Raw genomic sequence first — 14,024 nt, forward strand, 5'->3', positions numbered from 1 at the left:
AGGTGTATATCAGGACAAGGTTTCTTGTGAGGAATCTTTACTACTCAGGTGTAAAGGATCGGGTACCTCAGTAAGCACACATAGAATACCTGGAGTTGGACACTGCTTTGTTTGCGGTGCTGATTAAGTGTAATATTATATACCTTCTGAACCACCCACACCCAGGTAATGGATAGGGAACAAACAATGCCATGTATGTATATACTGTATGTACACATGTATACACACACACACATACTCACACACATATGCGTATGTGCTCAACACACTTCGGCAGTATTTGAACCCCTCACTGGGAAGTGGAGTGAATGAGTGTAGCTACAGCCTATTTTGGTGAATTGGCCAATCCCAGGAAGAAGGAGGTGAGAGAGCAGAGAGGCCAGCCAGTCAGAGAGGCAGAGCAGAGGCCAGTCAGAGAGGCAGAGCAGAGGCCAGTCAGAGAGGCAGAGCAGAGAGGCCAGCCAGTCAGAGAGGCAGAGCAGAGGCCAGTCAGAGAGGCAGAGCAGAGGCCAGTCAGAGAGGCAGAGCAGAGGCCAGTCAGAGAGGCAGAGCAGAGGCCAGTCAAAGAGGCCAGCCAGTCAGAGGCAGAGCAGAGAGGCCAGTCAGTCAGAGAGGCAGAGCAGAGGCCAGTCAGAGAGGCAGAGCAGAGGCCAGTCAGAGAGGCCAGCCAGTCAGAGAGGCAGATCAGAGAGGCCAGTCAGAGAGAGAGGCAGAGCAGAGGCCAGTCAGAGGCAGAGCAGAGAGGCCAGTCAGAGAGAGAGGCAGAGCAGAGGCCAGTCAGAGGCAGAGCAGAGTCCGAGGGGACAGCCTCCAGCTGGATGGTGACTGTGGTGACTGGGGGGGGGCAACAGCCAAGCCCCCCAGAGACAGTGAGAGGAGAGCAGTTGGTGAAGGGGAACGCCTGGTAGGGAGGCCTGGCGCTGGCCTAGCCCTGCGGCTAGGGACAGACTGGGAGGCCTGGCGCTGGCCTAGCCCTGCGGCTAGGGACAGACTGGGAGGCCTGGCGCTGGCCTAGCCCTGCGGCTAGGGACAGACTGGGAGGCCTGGCGCTGGCCTAGCCCTGCGGCTAGGGACAGACTGGGAGGCCTGGCGCTGGCCTAGCCCTGCGGCTAGGGACAGACTGGGAGGCCTGGCGCTGGCCTAGCCCTGCGGCTAGGGACAGACTGGGAGGCCTGGCGCTGGCCTAGCCCTGCGGCTAGGGACAGACTGGGAGGCCTGGCGCTGGCCTAGCCCTGCGGCTAGGGACAGACTGGGAGGCCCTGGCCTTTTATCCAGACTGGCCCACCAGAACCGGCCCCCGTATACGCCACCACATCTGCCCTGCCAATGCATCCACAGTCTGTGTTTGATGTAATGCAAGTTAGGGAGTTTCACAGTTCATGCGAGCGTGCACAGCGCAAGTGACATTTTTGGGCCTTTATTTGAGCACAAAATAGCTAATATGTAAAATAAACATAGCCGTTTTTCAATTGGTAAAACCTTGTCTAGTGAAGATGATGTATTTTTGTCTCTTGTTTTTCAGCCCCTTACATTTCTTAGCCTGGTTTTCAATCATAATATAGGCTCTACTAGCTAGCTTTCGATCGTAGTGTCACTGTGTGTCAGCGAGACAAAGGGGGCGGGGTAATGTCTGCACAGACGTTCATTTGGAATAGACCAATCAGCCTTGGGGAAATCGGGGACGGCCAACTGTGTCGCTCAATCTTCTGCCGACATTTTATTAGTAGTAAATTATAAGACAAGCGGCCCTCCGGCCCAGACGTGTCTCGGCCCACCGGGAATTCTCCCGGTGCTCCCGATTGCCAGTCGACTACTGCCTGCGGCCCTCATCTGTCCTGGGGCCAGATGGAAAGGAAAGGAGAGGAGAGGAGAGGAGAGGAGAGGAGAGGAAAGGAGAGGAAAGGAGAGGAGTGGAGAGGAAAGGAGAGAGGAAAGGAGAGGAGAGGAGAGAGGAGAGGAGAGGAGAGAGGAAAGGAGAGGAGAGCTGAGGAGAGGAAAGGAGAGGAGAGGAGAGAGGAAAGGAAAGGAGAGGAGGAGAGAGGAGAGGAGAGAGGAAAGGAGAGGAGAGGAGAGGAGAGGAGATGAATGGAGAGGAGAGGAGAGGAGAGGAAAGGAGAGGAGAGGAGAGGAGAGGAGAGAGGAAAGGAGAGGAGAGGAGAGGAGAGGAGAGGAGAGGAGAGGAAAGGAAAGGAAAGGAGAGGAAAGGAGAGGAGAGGAGAGGAGAGGAGAGGAGAGAGGAGGAGAGGAGAGAGGAGAGGAGAGGAGAGAGGAAAGGAGAGGAGAGGAAAGGAGAGGAGAGGAAAGGAGAGGAGAGGAGAGAGGAAAGGAGAGGAGAGAGGAAAGGAGAGGAGAGGAGAGAGGAAAGGAGAGGAGAGGAGAGAGGAAAGGAAAGGAGAGGAGAGGAGAGGAGAGGAAAGGAGAGGAGAGGAGAGAGGAGGAGAGGAGAGAGGAGAGGAGAGGAGAGAGGAAAGGAGAGGAGAGGAGAGGAGAGGAAAGGAGAGGAAAGGAGAGGAGAGAGGAAAGGAGAGGAGAGGAGAGAGGAAAGGAGAGGAAAGGAGAGGAAAGGAGAGGAGAGTAAAGGAGAGGAGAGAGGAAAGACACACACACACACGCACACACACACACACACACACGCACACACGCACACACGCACACACGCACACACACGCACACACACGCACACACATGCACACACATACACACACACATACACACACGCACGCACACACGCACGCACACACGCACGCACGCACACACGCACACACGCACACACGCACGCACGCACGCACACACACACACACGCACACACACGCACACACATACACACACACGCACACACGCACACACACACGCACACACACACGCACACACGCACACACACACACACACACACACCAGTGGAGGCTGGTCCATAGAGGCAGAGGGTCTTGCTCCTCCTCTATGTTTGAGAGGCAAGAGGATGATTAAAATATGAAAAGAGGAATTGCTTGGAAAGAAAACATGACCAAATCTCAATATTATAGATTTTTTTTAAATCTCTCTTCTTAGGAAGAAAATCCATTATAGACATTCTGATTACGTAAATTGCTTCAACAGCAACACCTGGGTAGGCAAGAGGGGGTCAGTCTGTGTGTGTGTGTGTGTGTGTGTGTGTGTGTGTGCATGTGTGTGTGTGTGTGTGTGTGTGTAGGGGGGGGGGGGGATCAATATAACATACCATTTTTTATGCTAATCTGTTACCGGACAAAATACACAAAATGATGCTCCTAGAGAGGACGTCAACCAATCAACAACCAGGATCCAATATTCATATCCCGTTGGTCCAATGATAATTTCCAGATTTAATCTTCAGTTCTCTAACATTGTATTTGTACTTGAGAGTCAAACTGACAGTATAGTGGCATACAAGAAAATGAATGACCTCACATGAATCACAATTATTATTATAATTTTGTAATTGAATTAAATTAAGGCCTTTGGCTGGTCCATAGAGGCAGAGCAGGTATCCAAATGTCATTTTCAGATAAACGTTTCCCTTTTATTAATCAAGAGTAGTTAGCAATTACGTTATGGCAACAACAGTCAGCTTGTTGGACCTGAAGGACCATTACATAAGTTAACCCAAATGGATTCAGAGCAGAGCAGATAATGCTAACAGGGGAATTCAAGGCAGGATAGACAGGTTCTGCGAACGTAACAATTTTAGCTTGAGTTTGAAAGCACTAATATACTGTTAATGACTCATATCCCACCCCTCCCTTCAAAGCCCCTCCTCCAAAACACATAAACGCTGCCTGACTACTGCCGGGAGGGGAGACAGACAAGTGGCCCGTCCAATCATTGCATTCGGTTCGAATGCCGTCCAATCATTAGTGCCGGTCTGACTTTGGTTTAATGATGGTCGTGTTTATTACAGTCCAGCCACGCCCGGATATCAGATTGATTTCATTTTACTGTCAAACCTTTTATTTGGTAGTTATCAGGACGTTATTTCAGCAAATATGACTAAAGTGCTTCTTAATACCATTTCCTACCCTGCCTTTATCAGCAGCGTGAGGGGGTTGCTCAGATGCAGAGTGCATAGGGAAGAACATCTAACGATTTCAGTCACAGCTTTTCGAGTTTGGATTATGCAACATAGGCGAGGAATATATGATGACAAAATGATATTTGGGGTAATAAACTTTGGGTACATTACCTTACTTTAGTTGTACAATAGCTTTGCATTAGGTTGGGCTATTGCTTATTTGAACATTTGAACATAAAAACATAAAACTTGATCATAATAAAGCAGAGATAATTAGTCAACTTGTGTGAAATAATGTGACACCTTGGGTCGGTTTTCCTCTTGACCTCCCCAAACACACACACACACACACACACATACATACACACACAGACACACACACACATACACACACACACACATACATACACACACAGACACACACACAGACACACACACACATACACACACATTCACACACAGACACACACACACACACACAGACACACACACACACACACACATACACACACACACACAGACACACACACACACACACATACACACACATACACACACACACACACACACACACAGACACACACACAGACACACACACACACACAGACACACACACACACACACACATACACACACACACACACACACACACACAGACAAACAACCTTACCCAAGCTCACTCACACACACTCCGTCCTGGTGTGGAGCTCTAAGCCCCCCTCCTCTCCCCCAGGCCGGTGTTGGAGGGGCTCCTGTCGCAGTGCTGGTCTGAGGAGGACAGGTCTTGCAGTGGCTCCCTGTCTGCCTCTCCCTCCTGGACTCCTCCCTCCTCCCTGTCTGCCTCTCCCTCCTGGACTCCTCCCTCCTCCCTCTCTGCCTCTCCCTCCTGGACTCCTCCCTCCTCCCTGTCTGCCTCTCCCTCCTGGACTCCTCCCTCCTCCCTGTCTGCCTCTCCCTCCTGCACCCCTCCCTCCTCCCTCTCTGCCTCTCCCTCCTGCACCCCTCCCTGTCTGCCTCTCCCTCCTGCACCCCTCCCTCCTCCCTCTCTGCCTCTCCCTCCTGCACCCCTCCCTCCTCCCTCTCTGCCTCTCCCTCCTGCACCCCTCCCTGTCTGCCTCTCCCTCCTGCACCCCTCCCTCCTCCCTCTCTGCCTCTCCCTCCTGCACCCCTCCCTGTCTGCCTCTCCCTCCTGCACCCCTCCCTCCTCCCTCTCTGCCTCTCCCTCCTGCACCCCTCCCTCCTCCCTGTCTGCCTCTCCCTCCTGCACCCCTCCCTCCTCCCTGTCTGCCTCTCCCTCCTGGACCCCTCCCTCCTCCCTCTCTGCCTCTCCCTCCTGGACTCCTCCCTCCTCCCTGTCTGCCTCTCCCTCCTGGACTCCTCCCTCCTCCCTCTCTGCCTCTCCCTCCTGGACCCCTCCCTCCTCCCTGTCTGCCTCTCCCTCCTGCACCCCTCCCTCCTCCCTCTCTGCCTCTCCCTCCTGCACCCCTCCCTGTCTGCCTCTCCCTCCTGCACCCCTCCCTCCTCCCTCTCTGCCTCTCCCTCCTGCACCCCTCCCTCCTCCCTGTCTGCCTCTCCCTCCTGCACCCCTCCCTCCTCCCTGTCTGCCTCTCCCTCCTGGACCCCTCCCTCCTCCCTGTCTGCCTCTCCCTCCTGGACCCCTCCCTCCTCCCTGTCTGCCTCTCCCTCCTGGACCCCTCCCTCCTCCTGAGGCAGCGCCCCGGCTGCCTGTCTGCCTCTCCCTCCAGGACCCCTCCCTCCTCCCTGTCTGCCTCTCCCTCCTGGACCCCTCCCTCCTCCTGAGGCAGCGCCCCGGCTGCCTGTCTGCCTCTCCCTCCAGGACCCCTCCCTCCTCCCTGTCTGCCTCTCCCTCCTGGACCCCTCCCTCCTCCCTCTCTGCCTCTCCCTCCTGGACTCCTCCCTCCTCCCTGTCTGCCTCTCCCTCCTGGACCCCTCCCTCCTCCCTGTCTGCCTCTCCCTCCTGGACCCCTCCCTCCTCCTGAGGCAGCGCCCCGGCTGCCTGTCTGCCTCTCCCTCCTGGACCCCTCCCTCCTCCCTGTCTGCCTCTCCCTCCTGGACCCCTCCCTCCTCCCTGTCTGCCTCTCCCTCCTGGACCCCTCCCTCCTCCCTGTCTGCCTCTCCCTCCTGCACCCCTCCCTCCTCCCTCTCTGCCTCTCCCTCCTGCACCCCTCCCTCCTCCCTGTCTGCTCTCCCTCCTGCACCCCTCCCTCCTCCCTGTCTGCCTCTCCCTCCTGGACCCCTCCCTCCTCCCTGTCTGCCTCTCCCTCCTGGACTCCTCCCTCCTCCCTCTCTGCCTCTCCCTCCTGGACCCCTCCCTCCTCCTGAGGCAGCGCCCCGGCTGCCTGTCTGCCTCTCCCTCCTGGACTCCTCCCTCCTCCCTGTCTGCCTCTCCCTCCTGGACCCCTCCCTCCTCCCTGTCTGCCTCTCCCTCCTGGACCCCTCCCTCCTCCTGAGGCAGCGCCCCGGCTGCCTGTCTGCCTCTCCCTCCTGGACTCCTCCCTCCTCCCTCTCTGCCTCTCCCTCCTGGACCCCTCCCTCCTCCTGAGGCAGCGTCCCGGCTGCCTGTCTGCCTCTCCCTCCTGGACCCCTCCCTCCTCCCTGTCTGCCTCTCCCTCCTGGACCCCTCCCTCCTCCCTCTCTGCCTCTCCCTCCTGGACTCCTCCCTCCTCCCTGTCTGCCTCTCCCTCCTGGACTCCTCCCTCCTCCCTCTCTGCCTCTCCCTCCTGGACCCCTCCCTCCTCCCTGTCTGCCTCTCCCTCCTGCACCCCTCCCTCCTCCCTCTCTGCCTCTCCCTCCTGCACCCCTCCCTCCTCCCTGTCTGCCTCTCCCTCCTGCACCCCTCCCTCCTCCCTGTCTGCCTCTCCCTCCTGGACCCCTCCCTCCTCCCTGTCTGCCTCTCCCTCCTGGACCCCTCCCTCCTCCCTGTCTGCCTCTCCCTCCTGCACCCCTCCCTCCTCCCTCTCTGCCTCTCCCTCCGGCACCCCTCCCTAATCCCTGTCTGCCTCTCCCTCCTGGACCCCTCCCTCCTCCCTGTCTGCCTCTCCCTCCTGGACCCCTCCCTCCTCCCTCTCTGCCTCTCCCTCCTGGACCCCTCCCTCCTCCTGAGGCAGCGCCCCGGCTGCCTGTCTGCCTCTCCCTCCTGGACCCCTCCCTCCTCCCTGTCTGCCTCTCCCTCCTGGACCCCTCCCTCCTCCCTCTCTGCCTCTCCCTCCTGGACTCCTCCCTCCTCCCTGTCTGCCTCTCCCTCCTGGACTCCTCCCTCCTCCCTCTCTGCCTCTCCCTCCTGGACCCCTCCCTCCTCCCTGTCTGCCTCTCCCTCCTGCACCCCTCCCTCCTCCCTCTCTGCCTCTCCCTCCTGCACCCCTCCCTCCTCCCTGTCTGCCTCTCCCTCCTGCACCCCTCCCTCCTCCCTGTCTGCCTCTCCCTCCTGGACCCCTCCCTCCTCCCTGTCTGCCTCTCCCTCCTGGACCCCTCCCTCCTCCCTGTCTGCCTCTCCCTCCTGCACCCCTCCCTCCTCCCTCTCTGCCTCTCCCTCCTGCACCCCTCCCTAATCCCTGTCTGCCTCTCCCTCCTGGACCCCTCCCTCCTCCCTGTCTGCCTCTCCCTCCTGGACCCCTCCCTCCTCCCTCTCTGCCTCTCCCTCCTGGACCCCTCCCTCCTCCTGAGGCAGCGCCCCGGCTGCCTGTCTGCCTCTCCCTCCAGGACCCCTCCCTCCTCCCTGTCTGCCTCTCCCTCCTGGACCCCTCCCTCCTCCCTCTCTGCCTCTCCCTCCTGGACTCCTCCCTCCTCCCTGTCTGCCTCTCCCTCCTGGACCCCTCCCTCCTCCCTGTCTGCCTCTCCCTCCTGGACCCCTCCCTCCTCCTGAGGCAGCGCCCCGGCTGCCTGTCTGCCTCTCCCTCCTGGACCCCTCCCTCCTCCCTCTCTGCCTCTCCCTCCTGGACCCCTCCCTCCTCCCTCTCTGCCTCTCCCTCCTGGACCCCTCCCTCCTCCTGAGGCAGCGCCCCGGCTGCCTGTCTGCCTCTCCCTCCTGGACTCCTCCCTCCTCCCTGTCTGCCTCTCCCTCCTGGACCCCTCCCTCCTCCCTGTCTGCCTCTCCCTCCTGGACCCCTCCCTCCTCCTGAGGCAGCGCCCCGGCTGCCTGTCTGCCTCTCCCTCCTGGACTCCTCCCTCCTCCCACTCTGCCTCTCCCTCCTGGACCCCTCCCTCCTCCTGAGGCAGCGTCCCGGCTGCCTGTCTGCCTCTCCCTCCTGGACCCCTCCCTCCTCCCTGTCTGCCTCTCCCTCCTGGACCCCTCCCTCCTCCCTCTCTGCCTCTCCCTCCTGGACTCCTCCCTCCTCCCTGTCTGCCTCTCCCTCCTGGACTCCTCCCTCCTCCCTCTCTGCCTCTCCCTCCTGGACCCCTCCCTCCTCCCTGTCTGCCTCTCCCTCCTGCACCCCTCCCTCCTCCCTCTCTGCCTCTCCCTCCTGCACCCCTCCCTCCTCCCTGTCTGCCTCTCCCTCCTGCACCCCTCCCTCCTCCCTGTCTGCCTCTCCCTCCTGGACCCCTCCCTCCTCCCTGTCTGCCTCTCCCTCCTGGACCCCTCCCTCCTCCCTGTCTGCCTCTCCCTCCTGCACCCCTCCCTCCTCCCTCTCTGCCTCTCCCTCCTGGACCCCTCCCTCCTCCCTGTCTGCCTCTCCCTCCTGGACCCCTCCCTCCTCCCTCTCTGCCTCTCCCTCCTGGACCCCTCCCTCCTCCTGAGGCAGCGCCCCGGCTGCCTGTCTGCCTCTCCCTCCTGGACCCCTCCCTCCTCCCTGTCTGCCTCTCCCTCCTGGACCCCTCCCTCCTCCCTCTCTGCCTCTCCCTCCTGGACTCCTCCCTCCTCCCTGTCTGCCTCTCCCTCCTGGACTCCTCCCTCCTCCCTCTCTGCCTCTCCCTCCTGGACCCCTCCCTCCTCCCTGTCTGCCTCTCCCTCCTGCACCCCTCCCTCCTCCCTCTCTGCCTCTCCCTCCTGCACCCCTCCCTCCTCCCTGTCTGCCTCTCCCTCCTGCACCCCTCCCTCCTCCCTGTCTGCCTCTCCCTCCTGGACCCCTCCCTCCTCCCTGTCTGCCTCTCCCTCCTGGACCCCTCCCTCCTCCCTGTCTGCCTCTCCCTCCTGCACCCCTCCCTCCTCCCTCTCTGCCTCTCCCTCCTGCACCCCTCCCTAATCCCTGTCTGCCTCTCCCTCCTGGACCCCTCCCTCCTCCCTGTCTGCCTCTCCCTCCTGGACCCCTCCCTCCTCCCTCTCTGCCTCTCCCTCCTGGACCCCTCCCTCCTCCTGAGGCAGCGCCCCGGCTGCCTGTCTGCCTCTCCCTCCAGGACCCCTCCCTCCTCCCTGTCTGCCTCTCCCTCCTGGACCCCTCCCTCCTCCCTCTCTGCCTCTCCCTCCTGGACTCCTCCCTCCTCCCTGTCTGCCTCTCCCTCCTGGACCCCTCCCTCCTCCCTGTCTGCCTCTCCCTCCTGGACCCCTCCCTCCTCCTGAGGCAGCGCCCCGGCTGCCTGTCTGCCTCTCCCTCCTGGACCCCTCCCTCCTCCCTCTCTGCCTCTCCCTCCTGGACTCCTCCCTCCTCCCTGTCTGCCTCTCCCTCCTGCACCCCTCCCTCCTCCCTGTCTGCCTCTCCCTCCTGCACCCCTCCCTCCTCCCTCTCTGCCTCTCCCTCCTGGACCCCTCCCTCCTCCCTGTCTGCCTCTCCCTCCTGGACCCCTCCCTCCTCCCTGTCTGCCTCTCCCTCCTGCACCCCTCCCTCCTCCCTCTCTGCCTCTCCCTCCTGCACCCCTCCCTAATCCCTGTCTGCCTCTCCCTCCTGGACCCCTCCCTCCTCCCTGTCTGCCTCTCCCTCCTGGACCCCTCCCTCCTCCCTCTCTGCCTCTCCCTCCTGGACCCCTCCCTCCTCCTGAGGCAGCGCCCCGGCTGCCTGTCTGCCTCTCCCTCCAGGACCCCTCCCTCCTCCCTGTCTGCCTCTCCCTCCTGGACCCCTCCCTCCTCCCTCTCTGCCTCTCCCTCCTGGACTCCTCCCTCCTCCCTGTCTGCCTCTCCCTCCTGGACCCCTCCCTCCTCCCTGTCTGCCTCTCCCTCCTGGACCCCTCCCTCCTCCTGAGGCAGCGCCCCGGCTGCCTGTCTGCCTCTCCCTCCTGGACCCCTCCCTCCTCCCTCTCTGCCTCTCCCTCCTGGACTCCTCCCTCCTCCCTGTCTGCCTCTCCCTCCTGGACCCCTCCCTCCTCCCTGTCTGCCTCTCCCTCCTGCACCCCTCCCTCCTCCCTCTCTGCCTCTCCCTCCTGCACCCCTCCCTCCTCCCTGTCTGCCTCTCCCTCCTGCACCCCTCCCTCCTCCCTGTCTGCCTCTCCCTCCTGGACCCCTCCCTCCTCCCTGTCTGCCTCTCCCTCCTGGACCCCTCCCTCCTCCCTGTCTGCCTCTCCCTCCTGGACCCCTCCCTCCTCCTGAGGCAGCGCCCCGGCTACATGTCTGCCTCTCCCTCCAGGACCCCTCCCTCCTCCCTGTCTGCCTCTCCCTCCTGGACCCCTCCCTCCTCCTGAGGCAGCGCCCCGGCTGCCTGTCTGCCTCTCCCTCCAGGACCCCTCCCTCCTCCCTGTCGGCCTCTCCCTCCTGGACCCCTCCCTCCTCCCTGTCTGCCTCTCCCTCCTGGACCCCTCCCTCCTCCCTGTCTGCCTCTCCCTCCTGGACCCCTCCCTCCTCCCTGTCTGCCTCTCCCTCCTGGACCCCTCCCTCCTCCCTGTCTGCCTCTCCCTCCTGGACCCCTCCCTCCTCCTGAGGCAGCGCCCCGGCTGCCTGTCTGCTCTGGTGGCCACCGCGGGGACCCCCCTCCGGCAGCGCTGCACGTGCCGGGGTCTGGACCTGCACGGCCTGCTGCGCTGCACCGCGTTGCACCACGCACTCCTCAACCACTCACTCTACCAGCGTGAGGGGATGGGGATTTTTATTTGAAACATTTTGTCTGACGTTATTGTTGTGATATTAATCAGTCGCTTTTGTAATGGTGGTCTGTAAAGGTGCTTGTGTTCAGTTCCAGTGTTGGAAGCGACCGGTTCCTTTCACCAGCCAGACCTTGTAAGTGGACCCCAGGCTCACAGCTGGATGAATGGTACGTTTATTAAAGTCCTTCTTCTGGTAGATTATGTGCTCTCTTGCCGAGGATAACACAGTATGGGCCAGAACTTCTAACTTCCAACTTCACCTCAATTGATTTGTCATCACAACCGTGCAGGACAGGGTTAGGGTTCAATGTCCGCCTTCAGAATCAATGTTAATTCCGTCATGACCAAACTGATCTTTTTCTCCTTTTAGACCAGTTGCTGTACGTCTTGGCCTATGTGCTTGTGGTCATGGCTGTTCTGTCCGGGACCGTCCTGGTTGTTCATAAGCTAAGGTAAGTCAACAGAAACACACAGTCCAAGATGGCACATTTCACAGTCCAAGATGGCACATTTCACAGTCCAAGATGGCACATTTCACAGCTCGGTGAAATCACAAAGTTTTGTTTTTCAGGAATGAAGTTTGTTTGTCGTATTGTTGTAACTGCAGGAAGTACAGAGGAGCAGAGAAGGCAAGGTTTCACCCACCTGAGAAAAGTGGTTCATTAATTGTTACGTGAACCGACCGATGTCGTGTTCAAACATGCATGTGTGTATCTGTGTACATTGTTATATGTTGTTAGTAAGGGAACAACTGTAGTTCAACTGTAAGAATTTATTTTTATTTAGGGTGTGCATGGTCTAATCCAATGCAACAAAAGCATATTGTTTGATTCAATTCACTTCATTGATGCTGAAGGAAATTCAGAACTGATAAAAATGTTTTCGATCCCTGTTTACATCGTGTTGTGCGTAAAGCTTTATGAAAATTACAATAAAACATGTTTGAAAACCAGTTTGCCTGATGACCGGACTGACTGCAAAGTACAGGGAACCCAGACACACCTGACAGCTCCTCTGAAAACCTGGAAATATCCTGGTGCCCGGAGCATTCAGACATTTTATTCAACTGCCAGAGTCAACATGACATTGCAATGGTAAAATATTGATTCAGCCTTTAATTATTATTATTTTGTCATGTTTCTCGTTCTATCTGGAGCGCAATGATCGCGCTGACACTGTGTTTTACCTACTGTGGCCCCAACCAGAGCAGAGATTGTCATCAAATGTACCTCAGTGGGACAGTAATACCTTGTGAGTGAGGCTGTTAAGTCTCTTGCTGCAGAAGGCTGCAGCTGCTTTGAAGTCTGCTCTTCTGTCACTGTTATGGAGACTTCTGAATAAAACATGACCCAACCTTCATGTAATCCTGTGTGTGTGGGTGTGTGGGCAGACATGTGTGTCTTGTGTGTGTGTGTGTGCCGTGTGTGTGAGTGAGTGTTGTGTGTGTGTCGTGTGTGCGTGTGTGTGTTGTGTGTTCCCAGTTCTTCACATCCTTGGTTTAGTGACTTCTACAAGATGCTTGTCTACTGCAGCTATTCAGAGCCTGATGAATGACAGAGCCTGCCTGTGCCACACACAGCTGTCTGTGCTTTCCGAACCCTGTCACCATCAGTGACCTTTGACCTTGCACAGCCCTATCTTCACTGAAGTCTAACACTGTACTCTGCATTATGTGAGCACCTGGTCTCATACACATTCACCCACACACACACACAAACTCAACATACACACACACACGGTCCACATGCAGGACTTTGATGTGAGAACATTGAGTCAAGCATAGGGCTCATAATGATACTAGTAAATGGACTTTACGATAACAATTTGTATGTAATCATAGGCAATTTCTGCTTTGTAAAAACAGTTGTTGGATCACCCTGTGTGCACATCCAGTACGTCATGTAATGACATGGTTAGGTTCACATCCAGTACGTCATGTAATGACATCGTTAGGTTCACATCCAGTCCATCAAGTAATGACATCGTTAGATTCACATCCAGTATGTTATGTAATGACATTGTTAGATTCACAATCCTGTTCTGTGGTTCTCATCTCTCTCCCTGCAATCTATCCTCACTCTACCAGGAATACTATTAAATATTTAATACTGTTTCTACCCATTCAATAGGATTCTATCATAATTTTCCTTCTCTCCGATCCATCCTCATTCGATACACGTGGACGTTTCTCGTTCTTGTTTCCAACGGAGACAAATACAGACGGACCGCAGACAGGCCTGACTTAAAGGTCAGCAGAGGCCTGGAGGTCAGATGACTAATAAGACACACGAGAGTTTGGCTTCAGCCGTGCAGATGTTTATTTCTCAGACAACAGAGACAAAAAGATTGTTCTACTATCTTATTTTCCACTGCCCAGTCAGGTCCACAGTGGGATCACAGCAGGATAGCATTAGACACACAGCTTTCTTCTGTGATAGCTGGAAGTATTGTCCTGCATGGTGGATGTTCTGACACCGCAATAAAGCGCACATTTCTATTTATCGTTTACATTTAAAAGTCTAAAGTCTGTATGACTAACATGATTGCTATCTAGACTTCAGAAATATAGAACATCAGAAGAATTATTTCCAGCAAGCAACAGTAACATCTGAAAATGTAAATAATGAGATCTAAGGTAGGGTATTTCAGATTCCTCATTGGCAAGAATACACTTGGCTCTGTAATGACATATAACACTTAATACAATTTAAATACAAGTTATGGCCCCAACCAGTTATGATGGTAGTTGGGTAGCTGAATGAATGATTGAAAATGTTCCCCATGTGGAGACAGACGAACAGGCGCCTAGCTCGACAAAGCCAAGGATAGAGTTTGGAAATGAAAATCCATTTTGGAAGATAATGATCGTCTCTCACACAGCAGGTCTGCCCCGCCCCAGCTGCCCCCCCCCCCTGTCTTAATTGTTACCACATTCGGCAGGAAATGAATGAGAAGAGAAGACACCCCCACAGAATGCAGGATGAAAAACTTTCCCCAGCTGAGAGGACTCCTCTCTCTCTCTCTCTCTCTC

Source organism: Osmerus eperlanus, chromosome 6, assembly GCF_963692335.1.
Source record: "Osmerus eperlanus chromosome 6, fOsmEpe2.1, whole genome shotgun sequence".
Lineage (NCBI taxonomy): Eukaryota > Metazoa > Chordata > Actinopteri > Osmeriformes > Osmeridae > Osmerus > Osmerus eperlanus.